Consider the following 17,911-nt stretch of genomic DNA (forward strand, 5'->3'; position numbering starts at 1 on the left):
ACGCTGAAACCGCACTCAGAGCCGAGCAAATAACTGTCTAAAGGCCACAACTCACATGCTTTGGAGCCGAAAAAGGCCTTGGAACCGAAAAAACACCACGTTCCGGCCAACGACACTGCAAAAGGTCACAGTTCTAAGCCAAATGACCCTAAAACAGCTACAGAGTTGATGCCGAAAAAGCCTCCAAAACCCAGAACTTAGATACTGAAGGATCTGCCTTCCACAGAAGAGCTTTTTACACAAGATCCTACTCAAAAGACACTTGTAAAGGATCCTAAGACTGGACAATTGGCTCTTAGTTCCAAGAGGAGACCACTAGATGCACCTGCACCTGCTCCTACTCCTAAAAAGAGAGACATTGCAACCTTTTCATTAAGGATCCCTTCTCCACCTCCTCCCTCTACTCCTCCTCCTCTTCCACCTCCTTGCCCACCACATCACTCTCCTACACCATCCCCTATTCCAGATGATGATGTAGATACAGATTCTGATGATACAGGTGGGGGTGCAGATGAGCCATCAGGGACCAATAGTCTCCCTCAGTCACCTAACCCATGGGATGAATATAACACCCTTGACGTCCCTTACATTCCTCAGGATTATGTATATCCCTCCAGGCCTTCCCCTCCAGAGGACACTATAGGTTTTAACCTACTTGTCCATAGGGCTGCCCAATACCATGGGGTTGGCCTACACACAGACACTGTGGAGGAAGATTTCTTAATGGACACACTTGACACCACACAAAGGTCCACTTAAATTCTGCCAATGCTTAAGGGGGTCATTAAGCATGCACCAGAGGTATTTAAAGATGCAGTCCGGGTTAAAGTCCTCAACCACCGAATTGAGAAAAAAATACAAAGCTGCCCCTACAGATCCAGCCTATATTAGAGGCCCGCACTACTAGACTCCCTTATAGTCTCCAATGCACGGAAACTGGCCAATTCCCAAACATCAGGTGAGGCCCCCCCACAAGTTAAGGAGTCTAAACTCCTTGACGCCTCTTATAAACGAACGGTGTAACAGGCAGCAAACATATGGCGCATCGCCAAAACTCAAGCGCTGTTAGCAAGATATGACAGGGCAGATTATGATGAGCTGGAATCCATAATGCAGCATCTACCAGACAAATATAAAAATAGGGCCAATGAACTCATACAGGAAGGCAAAACTATCACCAATACCTCCATCCGTTGTGCCCTAGATGCCACAGATACTGCTTCAAGGGCAATTAACACCAGCATCCTTTTGGGTAGGCCTGCCTGGCTATGTATTTCAGGTTTCAAACCTGAAGCCCAGAGTTCCATCCTCAATCAACCATTTGATGAGCAACACCTATTTGGGCTTAATGTCGATGTATCCCTGGAAAAGATTAAAAAAGATACCGACACAGGTAAATCTATGGGAGCCTTGCACTCACGAGCTCCCAGACGTTCCTTTTGTCGCTCATCCTACAGAGGCAACACAAGAGGCTACTCTTCCGATAGCCCCTCCACTTCTTATAAGACCCCTAGCCAATCCACCTTCACTAGGAGCTACCAAAGAGGGGGTTACATGGGTAACAATCACAAAGGCAGAGGCAAAACTAACAACTCCCGCTCTGCCTCCACCCCTACCCAATGACATTCCTCCACTTCACCCTGATCATTCCACTCGAGCGGGGGAAGACTACAACAATTCCTTCCTTCTGTACCAACATCACATCAAACAGGTGGGTGCGACAAATTATTCAATCAGGTTACTGTCTCGAAATAAAATCTACACCCCCAAACATACCACCCAGACAGCGTCCAATGTCACAAGAGAATCTATTACTGCTAAAGCAAGAAGTAATATCCCTACTAGAAAAAAGTGCAATAGAACCAGTTCCTCTGCACCAATAAAACAAGGTAGTTTACTCCCTATACTTTCTTATCCCAAAGAAGGACTGCTCTCTAAGGCCTATTCTAGACCTCAGACCCCTAAACATATACATGCAGTCAGACCATTTTCACATAGTCACACTCCAATAGGTCCTTCCTCTTCTTTCACAAAATGACTTCCTTGCTACTCTAGATCTCAAGGGCGCATACTTCCACATTCCCATTCACAATGCTCACAGGAAGTATCTCAGATTTGTAATAGACGGTCAGCACTATCAATTCAAAGTACTCCCATTCGGAGTCACGACAGCACCAAGAGTATTCACCAAGTGCCTAGCAGTAGTGGCAGCACACTTAAGAAGACAGCACATTCAATCAATCAAATAATCAATCAAAGCATTTGTATAGCGTGCTACTCACCCGGAGGGTCTCAAGGCGCTAGGGGGGGGTCCGCTACTGCTCGAACAGCCAGGTCTTGAGCTGTTTCCTGAAGGCGAGGTGGTCCTGGGTCAGGCGGAGGTGAGTCGGGAGGGAGTTCCAAGTCTTGGCGGCGAGGTAGGAGAACGACCGTCCCCCTGTGGTGGATCTTCGGATGCAGGGGACGGCGGCGAGGGTGTGGCCGGTTGATCGAAGCTGGCGATTGGGAGCGTAGAAGTTGAGGCGGCTGTTGAGGTATCCTGGGCCTTGGTTGTGCAGGGCTTTGTGTGCGTGGGTGAGGAGGCGGAAGGTGATTCTCTTGTTGACCGGGAGCCAGTGCAGGTCTTTCAGGTGTCCGGAGATGTGGCTGCGACGGGGGATGTCCAGGATGAGCCGAGCTGAGGCGTTCTGGATCCGCTGGAGTCTCTTCTGGAGTTTGGCGGTGGTTCCGGCGTAGAGGGAGTTGCCGTAGTCCAGTCGGCTGGTGACAAGGGCCTGGGTGACCGTCTTCCTGGTCTCGGTGGGGATCCACCGGAAGATCTTGCGCAGCATGCGAAGGATGTTGAAGCACGACGAGGAGACGGCGTTGACTTGTCTGGTCATGGAGAGGGAGGAGTCCAAGATGAAGCCCAGGTTGGGTGCGTGGTCTGTTGGTTTGGGTGCGCTGCCTAGGGCGGGAGGCCACCCGGAGTTGTCACAGGCGGAGGGTGAGGATCCCAGGATGAGGACTTCCGTCTTGTCCGAGTTCAGTTTCAGGCGTCTGTTCTTCATCCATTCGGCTACCTCTTTCATCCCTTCGTGTAGGTTGGCTCTGGCGGTGGCGGTGGCGGGGTCGTTGGTGAGGGAGAGGATCAGCTGGGTGTCGTCGGCGTAGGAGATGATGTTGAGGTTGTGCTGGCGTGCGATGGCTGCGAGGGGACTCATGTAGACGTTGAAGAGGGTTGGGCTCAGCGAGGAGCCTTGAGGAACGCCGCAGATGACTTCGGTGGCTTCTGATCTGAAGGGGGGGAGGCGGACTCTCTGTGTCCTTCCGGCGAGGAAGGAGGTGATCCATTCCAGTGCCTTCTCCTGGATTCCGACGTTGCTGAGGCGCTGTACTAGGGTGCGGTGGCAGACAGTGTCGAAGGCCGCGGAGAGGTCTAGGAGGATGAGGGCCGCTGTTTCTCCGTTGTCGAGCAGGGCTCGGATGTCATCGGTTGCTGCGATCAGTGCGGTCTCGGTGCTGTGGTTGGCCCGGAAGCCAGACTGCGAGAGGTCGAGGGATCCGTTCGACTCGAGGAAGGAGGCCAGCTGCTTGTTGACGGTCTTCTCGATGACTTTTGCGGGAAACGGGAGCAGCGAGATGGGACGGTAGTTCTTGAGGTCGGTGGGGTCGGCTGATGGCTTCTTTAGTAGGGCGCTGAGTTCGGCGTGCTTCCAGCTCTCCGGGAAGGCAGCGGTGTTGAAGGAGGTGTTGATGATGTCCCGCAGGTGGGGTGCGATGACAGCGTTGGCCTTGTTGAAGACGTGGTGAGGGCAAGGGTCGGTCGGAGATCCGGAGTGGATGGAGTTCATCGTGCGGATGGTGTCTTCGGTGCTGATCGGGGTCCAAGCGCGGAGGGTGGTGGTGGGGGGCGGTGGTTCGGTCGTGGTGTGCGTTGGTTGAGTGCTGAAGCTGTTGTGTATGTCCGCGATCTTGTTGTGAAAGTAGGAGGCGAGGGAGTTGCAGAGGTCTTGCGAAGGGGTGATGTCGTTGTTTCCGGCATTGGGGTTGGAGAGCTCTTTAACGATGTTGAAGAGTTCCTTGCTGTTGTGTGCGTTGTTGTCCAGTCGTTCCTTGAATGCAGTTTTCTTGGTGTTGTGGATCAGTTGGTGGTGTTTTCGGGTGGCGAGCTTGAGGGCAGTCATGTTGTCCGGTGTTGGGTCTCTGCGCCAGGCTTTCTCACGGGCTCTGCAGTTCTTCTTGGAGCTCTTGAGTTCGTCGGTGAACCATGGGGCTTTCTTGCTGCCGGGTCTGCTAGGCGGGGTCCTCAGGGGGGCGAGGTCGTCTGCGCAGTCGCTGATCCACTTCGTGAGGTTGGTGGCAGCTTGGCTGGGGCTCGTTGCGCTGGTGGGTGGGTTTTTGCTCCGGGAAGTCGCGAGCTGGTCGGCTGTGATCTTGTTCCATCCTCTGTGTGCAACCTGTTGCTGTTGGTGGTGGATCGTGGTCCTTTTGAAGCTGAAGTGGACGCAGCTGTGGTCCGTCCAGTGGAGTCCGGTGGCGTGGCTGAAGGCGATGTCCTTGCTGGATGAGAAGACGGGGTCGAGTGTGTGTCCGGCGTAGTGGGTGGGGGTGGTCACCAGTTGCTTGAGTCCGTGGTTAGCGAGGTTGTCCAGCAGGGTGGTCGTGTTGCGGTCGTTGTTGTTCTCCAGGTGGAAGTTGATGTCCCCGAGGAGGATGTAGTCAGCGGAGGGGAGGGCATGCGGGCTGACGAAGTCGGCGATGTCCTCGCTGAATTGTGTGCGTGGTCCCGGGGGTCTGTAGATGAGGGTGCCTCTGAGGGTGGTCTTGGGGTTGATGTGGATCTGGAAGTGCAGGTGCTCGGCGGGTGCGAGGGTGTCGTCGGTGTTGGTTGTGATGCGGATGGAGTTCCTGTGGATGATGGCGATGCCTCCTCCGGTCTGGTTGACGCGGTCCCTCCGGATGATCTTGTAGCCGTCCGGGATGGCGATGGCGATGTCGGGCGCTGAAGAGGCGTTCATCCAGGTTTCCGTGAGGAAGGCGACATCTGGGGATGTGATGTCGAGCAGGTTCCAGAGCTCGACGGCGTGTCTGTGAACGGAGCGGGTGTTGAGCAGGATGCACTGCAGGTGGCTGCTGCTGTTGCTTGCCGAGGTCTTGGGCACTGCTGGAGTGGTGCAGGTCCGGATGCAGGAGAACTTGCAGGCGTTGCAGCAGAAGGGTCCGTGGGTACGTCTCGGGTGGCTTGGTAGCAACCCGGGAGTCGGTCGGCATTGAGTGCGTTGAGTTCGGTGGCGCTGTAGGTCCGGCGGGTGGGCTGGTGTCTATGAGGGCCAGAGGTCCTGGCCCTGGGCGCCGTCCAGGCGCGGACGGGCGCAGACGGGCTTACCTTTGGCGCGCCTTCGGCGCACAATCGGCGCGCCCGCTGCGCGTACGCCCAGCCACTATATATGGCGAAGTGGGAGGGAGGGCGGAGCAGCTGGGAGGCGGGAGCGGGGAGGGCACAGAAGGCAAAGGGGGCGTGGCCGTGAGCACGGCGGCGGGAAGCGGGGAGCGGGGCGGGGGTCATAGGGGCAGAGCGAGGTGATCGGCGCTGGGGGAGAAAACACAAAATAAATAAGCAGTCACACAGTGAAACTATGGACCAAGGACGGGGCACACAGGTACAGCAGACAGCAAGTAAAGCACACAAGTAAGCAGACAATCAGACAGGAAAACGGCGGCAGGTGTAAAAATGCGGGAGATGCAGCGGGGGGTGCGGTCCACAGGGCGGACTCAGCGAGGCTGAGGGCGGCAGCGGGAGGGAGTAGCACACGCTACAGCTGGTGGCCGTGCGGCGCGGGAGTGTCCTGTAAACACTCACGTCTTCCCATATATAGACGACTGGCTCATAAAAGCCAGCTCCTACAACCAGTGTGTACAACACACTCATGCCACTATCCAACTACTTCACGACTTGGGATTCACAATAAACCACACCAAGTCCCATCTACAACAATACCTCGGTGCCACAATAAACACCTCAACAGCGCTAGCTTATCCCTCTCCGGTAAGAATAGCGAACATGCAAACTCTTCTCATGAAATTTCAACCACAATACTCACTTCCAGTTCGAGTGTTCATACAGCTCATAGGGATGATGGCCTCTTGCATTTTTATAGTGCCCTATGCAAGACTACAAATCCGTCCTCTCCAAGAGTGCTTAGCACGCCAATGGAACTAGGCTCAAGGTCAATTGACAGATATAGTGTTGGTAGACCGTTGTACTCAACGCTCTCTGCAGTGGTGGAACACCAAAAACCTTTCCAAAGGGCGACCGTTTCTAGAGCCAGTTCCTCAGATAGTCTTGACAGCCGACGCATCGCTCTCCGGCTGGGGAGCCCACCTACTGCAACACACCATGCAACGCAGGTGGACACCACAACAAAAGTTACTCCATATCAACCACCTGGAGTTACTAGTCGTATTCCTAGCATTAAAAGCATTCCAAAAGCAAATATCAAACAAGGCTGTCTTAGTCCGCACAGACAAATTGACAGCCATGTATTACATACAGAAGCAGGGCGGAACACACTCCCTGCAACTCTCTCAGCTAGCACAGAACATATGGTGGTGGGCTATACCTCAAAACATATTCCTCTTAGCCCAACATGTTCCAGGGGTGCAAAACACCATGGCAAATCTGTTAAGTCATCAAACACAACAGATCCACGAGTGGGAACTTCATCTGCAAGTTCTTCAACCATTCTTTCAGATGTGGGGACAACCTCAGGTAGACCTCTTTGCCACCCACAAAAACACCAAATGCCCAAGCTTCGCCGCCAGATATCCACACCCACAGTCCAAAGGCTATGCGATGTGGATGAACTGGTCAGGCAGATTTGCGTATGCTTTTCCGCCTCTCCCACTCATGCCACTAGTAGTGCGCAAACTACAGCAGCATTCTCTAACCCTCATCCTAGTTGCTCCAACATGGGTCAGACAACCGTGGTACACCACACTGCTAGAATTGTCTGTAGTACCACACCAAAAACTATACCTTTCTGATAGATACATCTGCCTTGTGGATTCCTCACCTTGTGAATATCCCCCTTGCGCCAGCAACGTTCGGAAAATTCTTTGTAGCACGCCGGCCTGGACGACGTCAAAGGAGCACGGCATTGCGCGCGACTCCGTCTGACGTCACCGACTCCTCATAAGGCCCACGTCGGTGTGATGACGTCAGTTCCCTTTTTTCCGCGTCGTCGACGCTAACGGTTTCTGGGATCTTATGCGATACTTTGAATATCTTGTTACTTTTTTGTGTTACTGTTTCTCTATTGAGTGTTTCTTCTTCGTCGAGGAAGACTGGGTTCAAGCAGTGTGGTTCGTGTATCCGAATGATGTTGATCACTGATCCGCATGATGTTTGTCGGTGGTGTCTTGGGTCGGACCATGATGTTAAGAACTGTCGTTCCTGCTTCAAGATGAACCCCAAGGCCTTACGAGAGCGGGAGGCGAAGCTTCTTCTTGCAAAGGTGAAAGAAAGAGAAGCTGGAAGGTCTTCGAGGTCGGCGTCCAGGCGCTCGAAGTCGAGGCAAAAGTCGCGGTCGAAGTCGAGGTCGAGGTCGGCTTCGAGATCGAGGTCCAGAGCGAGGTCAAGATCCAGAGAGAGGTCGAGGTCTGGATCCAAGTCGGCATCGGGTCATGCTTCGAGCTCCTCGAGGAAGAAGCACAAGAGGAGTAAGCATCGCTCAAAACATCACTCTGGCAAGGAGTCTTTGGATTCGAAGAAGAAGTCTCGTAGACATCATAAGGACTTCGTGTCTCCATCTCCAGTGCAAGCTTGTGGAGGTTCCCCGGTTCAGGAGCAGGAACCGGATCTGGAATCGCACCATTCTTTAGAGCATGAAGAAGAAGAGGTTCCTCGGGCTCCGACTCCGGAGGAGGAACCTGAAAGTCAAGAGGGTCAGGGTGAACCTTTGCCGGAGCAGCCTCCTTCGGAGCGGCCGTTGGGTTTGTACCCTCCCTTTCCTGGTCCGGGACAGGACCCATCGCAATTCCTAAATGCCATGTTTGGTGTTTATGCGAGGGCTATGTACCCCACTGGCGCACTTGTTGGTCCCATGGGTCCCTTGTCTTTTAATTTGGGCGTACCTCAGGCTTACGCTCCGGCCCCCTTTATGGCTTTCATGCCGACGCCTTGTGCTCCTTGGCTCGGTACGGCGCCGCCGAGGTCGTCGACTTCGCATGCGGCTTCGCCAGCTCCGGAACGACCTCGTGATTCAGATCGTGGTGCCTCCTGTCCTCCAGCTACCTCGGCTCCTCGTTCGACACCGGTTCCGGCTCCATCGGAGTCTTTACAGGATCCGTTGACTTCGGTTCGCATGGAATGGTCGAGACGCAGAGCTCAGCGCCTCTTGGAGGAAAAGGAGTACGTAGATTCAGAAGTTGAGGAAGGAGAGCTTCTAGAACAAGGGGATTGTTTTGAGGACCTCCATAGCGCAAGTGGCCTGGAACTTTCTCCTGAGTGGGGTTTGCCATCTGTTTCGGATGCACCATCTAAGGACGTGGCACCCTATCATGTCGTGATTAGGAAGGCTGCAGATTTGCTTGGTCTGACTTTGCCTTCTGTTGAGTACAAGCCCAACATCCTCACGGAGGTTTTGCATTCGCCTTCTTCTATAATAGAGCCTACTCTTCCATTCACTGACGCTTTGACTGAGCCTATAAAGGAGGTCTGGAAGAGGCCTTTGACTGCTCCTGCGGTTTCCAGGTCGGTGGTAAGGCGTTACAGGGTGACCCCAGGTGACCCTGAATTTCTTTCTTCTCATCCTTCTCCGGAGAGTCTGGTGGTGCAGGCCGCTTGTTCCAACAGGTCTGCAGGTTCATTTCCACAGGTGCCAGCAGACAAGGACTCTAAAAAATTGGACCAGTCTGCGAAAAAGATTTTCTCCTCGAGTAGCATGGCTCTAAAATCTACTAATGCTACTTGCCTGTTAGGGAGATATGTTCATGCATTGATGGACTCTGTGAAACAATTGTCATCTAAGCTTCCAGGGGATGATAGAAAGAACTTTAATGAAGTGGTCTCCGATACTCAGGCTGCAGCCCGTATGGTAATACAGAGTGGCATGGACACGGCAGACTCTGTTGCCAGAATTATGGGCTCTACTGTTGCAACCAGAAGGGCCGCTTGTCTAAAATCTTCTTATTTTTCAACTGATGTACAATCTACCCTAATGGACTTGCCGTTTGACGGAAAGGCTCCTTTGTAAGAAGTTGGATGTGGCCTTGGAGAGGTTTAAAGACAGCCGGGCAACGGCGAGGTCTTTGGGCCTTCAGGCAAGGGGTTCTGGTACTAGGAAGTTTAGGGGATTTGGCAGATCCACTTTTCGTTCCTATAACCAAGGTCAGCAGCAGCAGCAGCAGCAACAAAACCCTTTGTATAAGACATACAGAGGAAAACAAAGGGGCCGTGCTCGTGGACGCCAGGCCTCCTCCTCCTCCACATCCTCTAATAATCAACCCCCTCCCTCAACAGCAAAGCAGCCCTAGATCCGCCATTCTGGATCATGCGGGTCCGGTAGGGGGTCGGCTTACTCATTTTCTACGGGATTGGGAATCGGTTACATCAGATCTTTGGGTGCTCAATCTCGTAGAAAATGGGTATGCACTTCCTTTCCAGGAGTTCCCTTCCAATTACCCTCCTTGCCAAGGTTATTGTTCGGAGGACCACCTGCTTCTCCTGCAGGAAGAAGTCCTGACTCTGTTCAGAAAAGGTGCAATAGAGGTGGTCCCGGAGCAGGAGAGGGGTCAGGGGTGCTACTCCCGGTATTTCTTGATCCCCAAGAAGGATGGCAGGTTACGTCCAATCCTGGACCTCAGGATTTTGAATCTCTACCTCAAACAGGAGAAGTTCAAAATGCTCACACTTGCGCAGGTTCGTCAAGCGCTGTTAGAAGAAGACTGGATGGTGTTGATCGACTTGCAGGATGCGTATTTTCACATCCCAATCCTGAAGTCGCACAGGAAGTAGCTCCGTTTTACGGTAGGATCGCAGCACTACCAGTTTGCGGTCCTCCGGTTTGGACTTACTACTGCGCCTCGAGTTTTCACCAAGGTGATGGCGGTGGTGGCTGCGCATCTCAGAAGGTCGGGATTCCTGTGTTCCCCTATCTGGACGACTGGCTGATCAAGGCAGAGTCGCCCGAGAAGGTGCTTCATCACCTGCAAGAGACATCGTAGCTGTTGTACAGATTGGGTTTTTCGATAAATGTGCCCAAATCTCACCTGGTGCCCTCCCAGCGCAACCTGTTCATATGTGCGGTACTGGACACTACTGTATGTCGTGCATTCCCTCCACCTCAAAGGATTCGCGACATTCAGGAAATTATTCCTTTATTCTACAATGGAGCGGTTGTTCCAGTCCTGAAGATCCTTCGCCTGCTCGGTCTGATGGCTTCTTGCATTCTGTTGGTCAACCATGCATGCTGGCACATGAGGGCACTCCAGTGGTGTCTCCGCAGGCAGTGGTATCAGCACAACGGAGATCTCGGGGAGTCTGTGAGGATCTCCAGAGAAGCTGCAGCTGATCTGTCTTGGTGGAGCGTGGAAGGCAATCTGTCACAAGGAAAGCCTTTTCAACTACCTCCATCGGTGGCCACGGTGATAACGGATGCATCCACTCTAGGGTGGGGTGCTCATCTAGGGGATCTGGAGGTCAAGGGTCTTTGGTCTCCGGAGGAAAGGTTGCTTCACATCAACCTTCTAGAGTTGCGGGTGATACGTCTGGCGCTCAAGGCCTTCCTCCCTTCCCTTCGCGGTCAGTCGGTTCAGGTCCTTACGGACAACACGACCGCGATGTGGTACATCAACAAGCAGGGAGGAGTAGGGTCGCAGTGTCTCTGCAGAGAGGCTCTGCGTCTCTGGTCCTGGGTTCAGGACCATCAGATTTGTCTGATTGCAAATCATCTGGCTGGAGTACTGAACGTTCGTGCAGACGTTCTCAGTCTGCAGTTCTCTGCCGACCACGAGTGGAGGCTTCACCCGGAGGTTGTTCACAACATCTTTCAGATGTGGAGATCTCCTCGGGTGGACCTTTTTGCCACTTGCGAGAATGCTCACTGCCCGTCATTCTGCAGTCTCCAGTATCCGATGCAAGGAGCATTGGGGGACGCGTTTCAGTTGAGTTGGGGAGATCGGCTCCTTTACGCTTTTCCCCCCATACCCTTGATTCCTCGTGTTCTGAGGAAGATTCGCCAGGACCGGGCCCAAGTCATATTGGTCGCCCCGGATTGGCCAAGAAGGGTGTGGTACTCGGACCTTCTCCACCTCTCCTCTCACCCGCCGCTCCGTCTTCTTCTCAGGGCAGACCTCCTCTCTCAGATGGAGGGGCAAGTTCTACACCCCCACCTCCAGACATTACACCTTCATGCCTGGAGATTGAACGGTGCAACTTGAATTCCTTTTCTCTCCCTCACGATGTGGTGGATGTCATTCTTTCTGCCAGGCGTGACTCCACCAAGTCCATCTATTCGTATAGGTGGTCTAAGTTTGTCTCTTGGTGCAGGGAGAGGGATGTTGACCCTTTGAAGGCTCATTTGTCTGACATTTTGCAGTTTGCTCTTTCTCTAGCACGGCAAGGATTTGCTGTTGCTACGGTCAAGGGGTATCTTTCGGCCTTGTCGGCTTTTCTCTGTTTGCCGGATCAGCCCTCTCTTTTTAAGTCTCCAGTTGTGTTAATATTTTTGAAGGGTCTCACTAATAAGTTCCCTCCTTCTCCGTTTGTTGTTCCTCATTGGGACTTGAATCTTGTGCTAACTTATTTGATGGGTTCTCCGTTTGAACCCTTGCACAAGTGTCCCATGAGGCTTCTTTCTTTTAAAACGGTCTTCTTGGTTGCAATTACCTCGGCAAGAAGGGTAAGTGAGCTTCAGGCTCTTAGTTCCAAGCCCCCGTTCTTGTCCATTCATGCTGAAAGAATGGTTCTCAGGACCAGGGCTGCTTTTCTGCCTAAGGTGGTAACTCCCTTCCATCTAGGACAATCCATTACCCTTCCTACCTTTTATCCTCCCCCACACCCTTCCCAGGAGGAGGAGAGGCTTCATCGCTTGGACCCGAAGAGAGCAGTTAGTTTCTATCTTGATAGGACTAAAGACTATCGTGTTGACGATCAGCTCTTCGTGGGTTTTGCTGGCTGCAAGAAGGGCAGAGCGGTGCACAAGCGCACACTTTCCAGGTGGATTATCCTGTGGATCAAGATTTGCTACTCTCTGGCGGGTAAGGACCCTCCTGAGGGTATTAGAGCTCATTCAACTAGAGCGAAGTCTGCAACATCTGCATTGTCTAGAGGTGTTCCTGTTGAGGACATTTGCAGGGCCACGACATGGGCCTCCCTCCACACTTTTGCGAAGCACTACTGCTTGGAGGCTGAGGTGAGGAGGGACGGCCACTTTATGCGCTCTGTCCTCCAAGATTTCCTGGTATAGCAGAGTGGACACCCTCCTCCGGGAGTGGGGACTGCTGTGGGACTCTATTCACAAGGTGAGGAATCCACAAGGCAGATGTATCTATCAGAAGAACAAGTTACTTACCTTCGGTAACGCTTTTTCTGGTAGATACAGTATCTGCCTGTGGATTCCTCACATGACCACCCGCCTCCCCGTTGTCCGCTCTGCTATACCTGGGTTTATGTGCTTATGCATTTATGTACTTATATTTCTGGTATTTAATACTTTTGCTATGCACTTTTTGTGGGTTTTTGGATTGCGTGTACTGTGTACATTGTATATATGTTTATATTTGTTGGTCCGTCCGGGTGCCTCGAAGGCACGGAAAAAAGGGCGGAACTGACGTCATCACGCCGACGTGGGCCTTATGAGGAGTCGGTGACTTCAGACGGAGTCGCGCGCAATGCCGTGCTCCTTTGACGTCGTCCACGCCGGCGTGCTACAAAGAATTTTCCGAACGTTGCTGGCGCAAGGGGGATATTCACAAGGTGAGGAATCCACAGGCAGATACTGTATCTACCAGAAAAAGCGTTAACGAAGGTAAGTAACTTGTTCATCTCCACACCTTTTTAACCCAGAACAATGGAGAGATCAGACACCCAGACCCAGCTCAGCTCAACCTTGCGATCAGGCTCCTGAAATCCTAGAATTAGGTTACCTTAACCTTCCTCCTGACTGCAAGAACATTATAAATGAAGTCCAACCACTAGAGCATGCTATGCAGCCAAGTAGAAATGTTTTGTAATATATTGTCACAACAACAATATCAATCCCCTAGATGTGTCTATTCAACACATCATACGCTACTTATTACACCTACAAAGATGTAACTAAGCCTACACGTCTATTAGACTGCATCTTGCTGCCATAGCAGCATATTTACAAAATCGACAGCATCTATCTCTTTTCAGAGTGCCTGCTATAAAAGCCTTTATGGAAGGCCTTAAGAGAATAATTCCTCCCAGAGTACCACCTTCACCGGTGTGGAATTTGAACATTGTTCTCACACGGCTAATGGGACCTCCCGTCGCACCTTTACATAAATGTGAACTACAATTTTTAACATGGAAGGTTGCGTTCCTAGTAGCTATTACTTCTCTACGGAGAGTTAGTGAACTACAAGCACTAACCATTCAAGAACCTTTCCTGCAAATGCATCATAATAAGATCGTTCTCCGTACTAATCCTAAATTCCTGTCTAAAGTCATTTCTCCCTTCCACCTCAATCAATCTGTGGAACTGCCCGTTTTCTTCTCGTAGCCACAAACAGTCGCGGAAAGAGCTCTTCATACCATAGATGTCAAAAGAGCATTGCTATACTACATTGAGAGAACACCACCCTTTTGTAAGACCAAACAACTTTTCGTGTCTTTCTCACCACCACACAAGGGCAACCCTTCATCAAAATCTGGGTTAGCTAGATGGATTGTCAAATGTATACAAATTTGCTACCACAAAGCTAAACGTACGTTATCTGTTCCTCCTAAAGTCCACTCCACAAGAAAAACAAGGGCTTCAATGTCATTTTTAGGAAACATTCCCTTAGATGACATCTGCAAAGCAGCTACATGGTCTACACGCACACATTCACAAAACACTATTGTGTAGATGTGCAAACTAAACAACAAGCTACTGTGGGCCAGGCTGTACTCAAAACACTAGTTCAAACTACTGAAACAGATACGGGTGGTCGCCTGTAAGAGTGGGTACTGCTATACAATCTATGCACAGTGTGTAATCTGCAGCTCATATGCTTCGAATGGAAAATGCTACTTACCAGTATGCATCTGTTCTTAGCATGTAGAGCTGCAGAGTTGCACATGCCCACCCGCCTCCCCAGCTACTTTTATCTGTTCCAGCATTATCTTAATTAGATATAGCTTACATGGACATCCTTCCTTTTCTTGCAAAGCTCCATCATTTCCCTAATGGCGAAAAATAATCTGAGGATGCAGCCGATGCCCATGCGCAATGTGATCCAAAGGAGGAGTCACCTATCTTGTGACTTCCAAAGAACTTTTCAGGACAAAAACAAGTGCAAACATCCGGGCCCAACAATAGATGGCGATCTATGCACAGTGTGTAACTCTGCAGCTCTGCGTGCCAAGAACAGATGCATACTGGTAGGTAGCATTTTCCTTATTCAGAGGACTTAAGTGAGTCCCTGTAGTCGGCACAAGCTCCATCGCTGTCAACCTGAACTTGTGACTTTGTCCTGGTCTGTCAAGACCAGATAGCCACAGTTGGCGCTTCGTGCTTTTTGACGCTATGTTCTCTGACATATTTTAACTTGCGGCTCTCCGGTTCTACTGATTGGATGTTTGCCGTTTTGGTCTCAAAGTGTTTATAACATTTTACTCTGTTTTTTAATTTGGTGTGGGAGTTTCCTTGTGCAGTGGTTTCACTTTATTGCTGTTTAAAGTGCTGTGTAAAGAATTTATACATTACTCCAAGTTAAGCCCAACTGATCTGTGCCAAGCTACCAGAGGGTTGCACACAGCAAATTTGGGGGTTTCTTGTGACTACACCCTGGCAAGGATTGTGGCTGCTACTTACATAGGGTTTCACTCCCCCTCAGCCAGAAACCCAATTTCTTACACCGCTATTTCAGATTTTATTAAAAGTCAATTTCAACTTGTCTTCTGCTTTAGAAATTGTGCATTGGTTACGTGCACTTAAACAGAGAGAAATGGTAATGCCTTGAATTGGTTATAGTGCTTATTGTGGAATCTGAACATAATTCCAGCGGAAGAAACTTATTTAATGAACTCTTCTGATCTTCAGCACACTTCGAGAGGACAGATTCTTGTTATAAACATGTGGCAGTATATCAGAGAGAGTATTCTGGCAGTTGAGGTGACATTGACCAAAGCCTCCTTCGATTAACCTTCATGATTTTCCTTGTTTTGGAACAAGGTGTGAGATTCCTAGGAGAGTGTCCCGTTAAAGTTTCTCACAATGTTAGTGTGCATAAGTAGGGAACGTTTTCCCTTGCAAAAATTGTGGGGCCATGAGAAGTGGGCTTCCAGCCAAGAAAAGTATCTGCCTATGACACTCACGTTTCTGTGTGCAACTGTAAAGAGAACTAGATATGTTGCACTTTACAAGCCTTTCTACGCAAGAGGCGTCCCTCATTCTACCACCAATGTGGAAGCAAGGTTATGAGGATTAGGTTTTGCAGCTAAAACTCAAGATCGTAATTGTATTGTAATTGCATTTATATAGCACTTACTACCCCTGACGAGGCATCAAAGCACTTTTTCAGTGAGTAGCACGCTACTCATGAACTCATAAAGGATTAGTGGTGAATTACTATAGTGAAAATTTGAAAGTAATTTGAGTGGTGGATATGTTAGTCAGTTATTTTGATTGAGAAGGATAGTGGAGGGATGGAAGAGGGAAAAGGGTTTGCATTTATATAGCGCTTGCTACGCTTGATGGGATGTTGAGGCGCTTTTCCGGCAAGTAGCACGCTATTCGGAACCCAGAAAGGATTAGTGGTTAATTAGTATAGTGAAAATATGAAAGTAATTTGAGTGGTGGATCTGTTAGTCAGTTATTTGGATTGAGAAGGATAGTGGAGGGATAGAAGAGGGAAAAATGTTTTCATTTATATAGCGCTTGCTACCCTTGATGGGGTGTTGAAGCGCTTTTTTGGTGAGTAGCAAACTACTTAGGAACCCAGAAAGGATTAGTGGTGGAAGATGGTCGAAGAAACATATGAAGTCCTCAATTCTTATTTGCAGCTTAAACAAAGGATGACACCAAGTAATACGATCAGGTAGAGAATAGGAAAAATTGATCTCCAAGACTCAACTACATCCCTTACTGTAGTTAGCACCACAGTATCCAGGCCCTGAGCAAAACATTCCCACTATACATAGACAACTACACCATACAAACCTATTCTTCGCACGGAACAGGTTGTTAGAGGAATGACAAACTCAGCAGTTTTTTTAATTTATTTTTTATTGAGAGTTCATTGACAATAAATAGACAATACATGGCAATTTTGAGCAATAAGATTAGTAAAGTGCCTAGTGCAATATAAATAAAATCCAATACACAAACTAAGTAACTTCATTTAAATACAGAATCATATTCAAATTTAAAATTTAAGAATACATAAAAAAGTGCAATGTGCATAGTACAATGTAATAACAATAAAACAGACTAAGAAAGAGATTAAAAATCTATGTCCAACCTAATAAATCTAACATTCGAACATACTCCAGTATTTATCATATTTTTTAATGGCCCCTGATCTCAATGCATACTTTCTTTCCCTTCCCTGAATCCTTGCTAATTTTACTTTCCATGCATTTAGCGTTGGTACTTTCTCTGATTTCCAACACTGCAAAATAAGCGATTTTGCTACCATTGATGCTATGAACAAGGATTCATCATAGGGAGTTGAGTTTAAGGAACAGCCAAAGACTGAAGGTAGTTCATCAAAAGTAATATTGACTTTGGTCAAATTACTGAGGTATTTTCCTATCTCCTTACGACGCTCCTGTATTTTGAAACACTCCCAGACTATATGTTTCCAAGTGCCCTTTTCCTCACAACGGAAGCACTTATCCTCAACCTGAGGGTATATACTATGGAGAAACGAGGGCGTTCTGTAAATTAACCATGTGCTAATAAATTGCATTCTCTTAAAATTGGCACCTCGAAAAGTACATTTGTTAAATTTATTCATTTTATCCCAAGTGAGTTTGTTCATTTCAATGTCTTCCCTCTTTTTCCACCTATCTCTGGCCCTATTATATAATACAATTGAATTATCATCCTTGAGATTTTTTTATCCAGGCACTAGTTTTCCTTTGCTTCACGATATTCAGCGCTTCCGTTATAGCACTTTTATGAAATTAATTACATATGTCTAGCTCTCTGAGCTGAGCATAGAGAGCAATAAAGGACCATTTCAAAATTGTATTCGAGAGGTGAATCTCCCCAGAAAGTTTCTCCCAAGATTTCCATCTATTACCTATAAGAAAATCCTCAATTGTCTCAAAGCTGTTTTCCTTCCAGAGGCATACAATATTTTTATCCAGACAGCCCCTCCCCCCAAAAGCTAAATTGAACCGTAAGTCGAGCTACTTATTCCAAAAATATCATAATATTTCAGGAGCTGGGTTCTCTGTTTAAATAACCACCGCAAAGACTTATAACGTACCTTCTTTGGGTATTTCGTAATTCTTACTGGATCATAGATTTTAGATTCCAACAACATCTTTCTCATAAAAATATTGTCTGCTTCATGATCTTCTACAAAAAAAAAACTAAAACTGTGATCTGCGAAAGAAGCAAAATAATAATCTCTAATATTTGGTAGAGATAACCCTCCTTGTGCGGACAGGAGATACAAAGTGCTAAGTGCTAGTCTTGGTACTTTATTTGCCCATAGAAAAGAGGAGAACATGGCATCCACTTTTTAA

The 17,911-nt window shown here is 49.1% G+C and overlaps 1 protein-coding gene across 1 annotated transcript in view; it reads left to right on the plus strand.

The window, feature by feature from the left end:
• The window catches only part of MINDY4 (MINDY lysine 48 deubiquitinase 4), a 718,486-nt gene that overhangs the window by 428,209 nt on the left and 272,366 nt on the right, over window positions 1-17,911 (plus strand). The window lies entirely within an intron of this gene.

Source organism: Lissotriton vulgaris, chromosome 10, assembly GCF_964263255.1.
Source record: "Lissotriton vulgaris chromosome 10, aLisVul1.2, whole genome shotgun sequence".
Lineage (NCBI taxonomy): Eukaryota > Metazoa > Chordata > Amphibia > Caudata > Salamandridae > Lissotriton > Lissotriton vulgaris.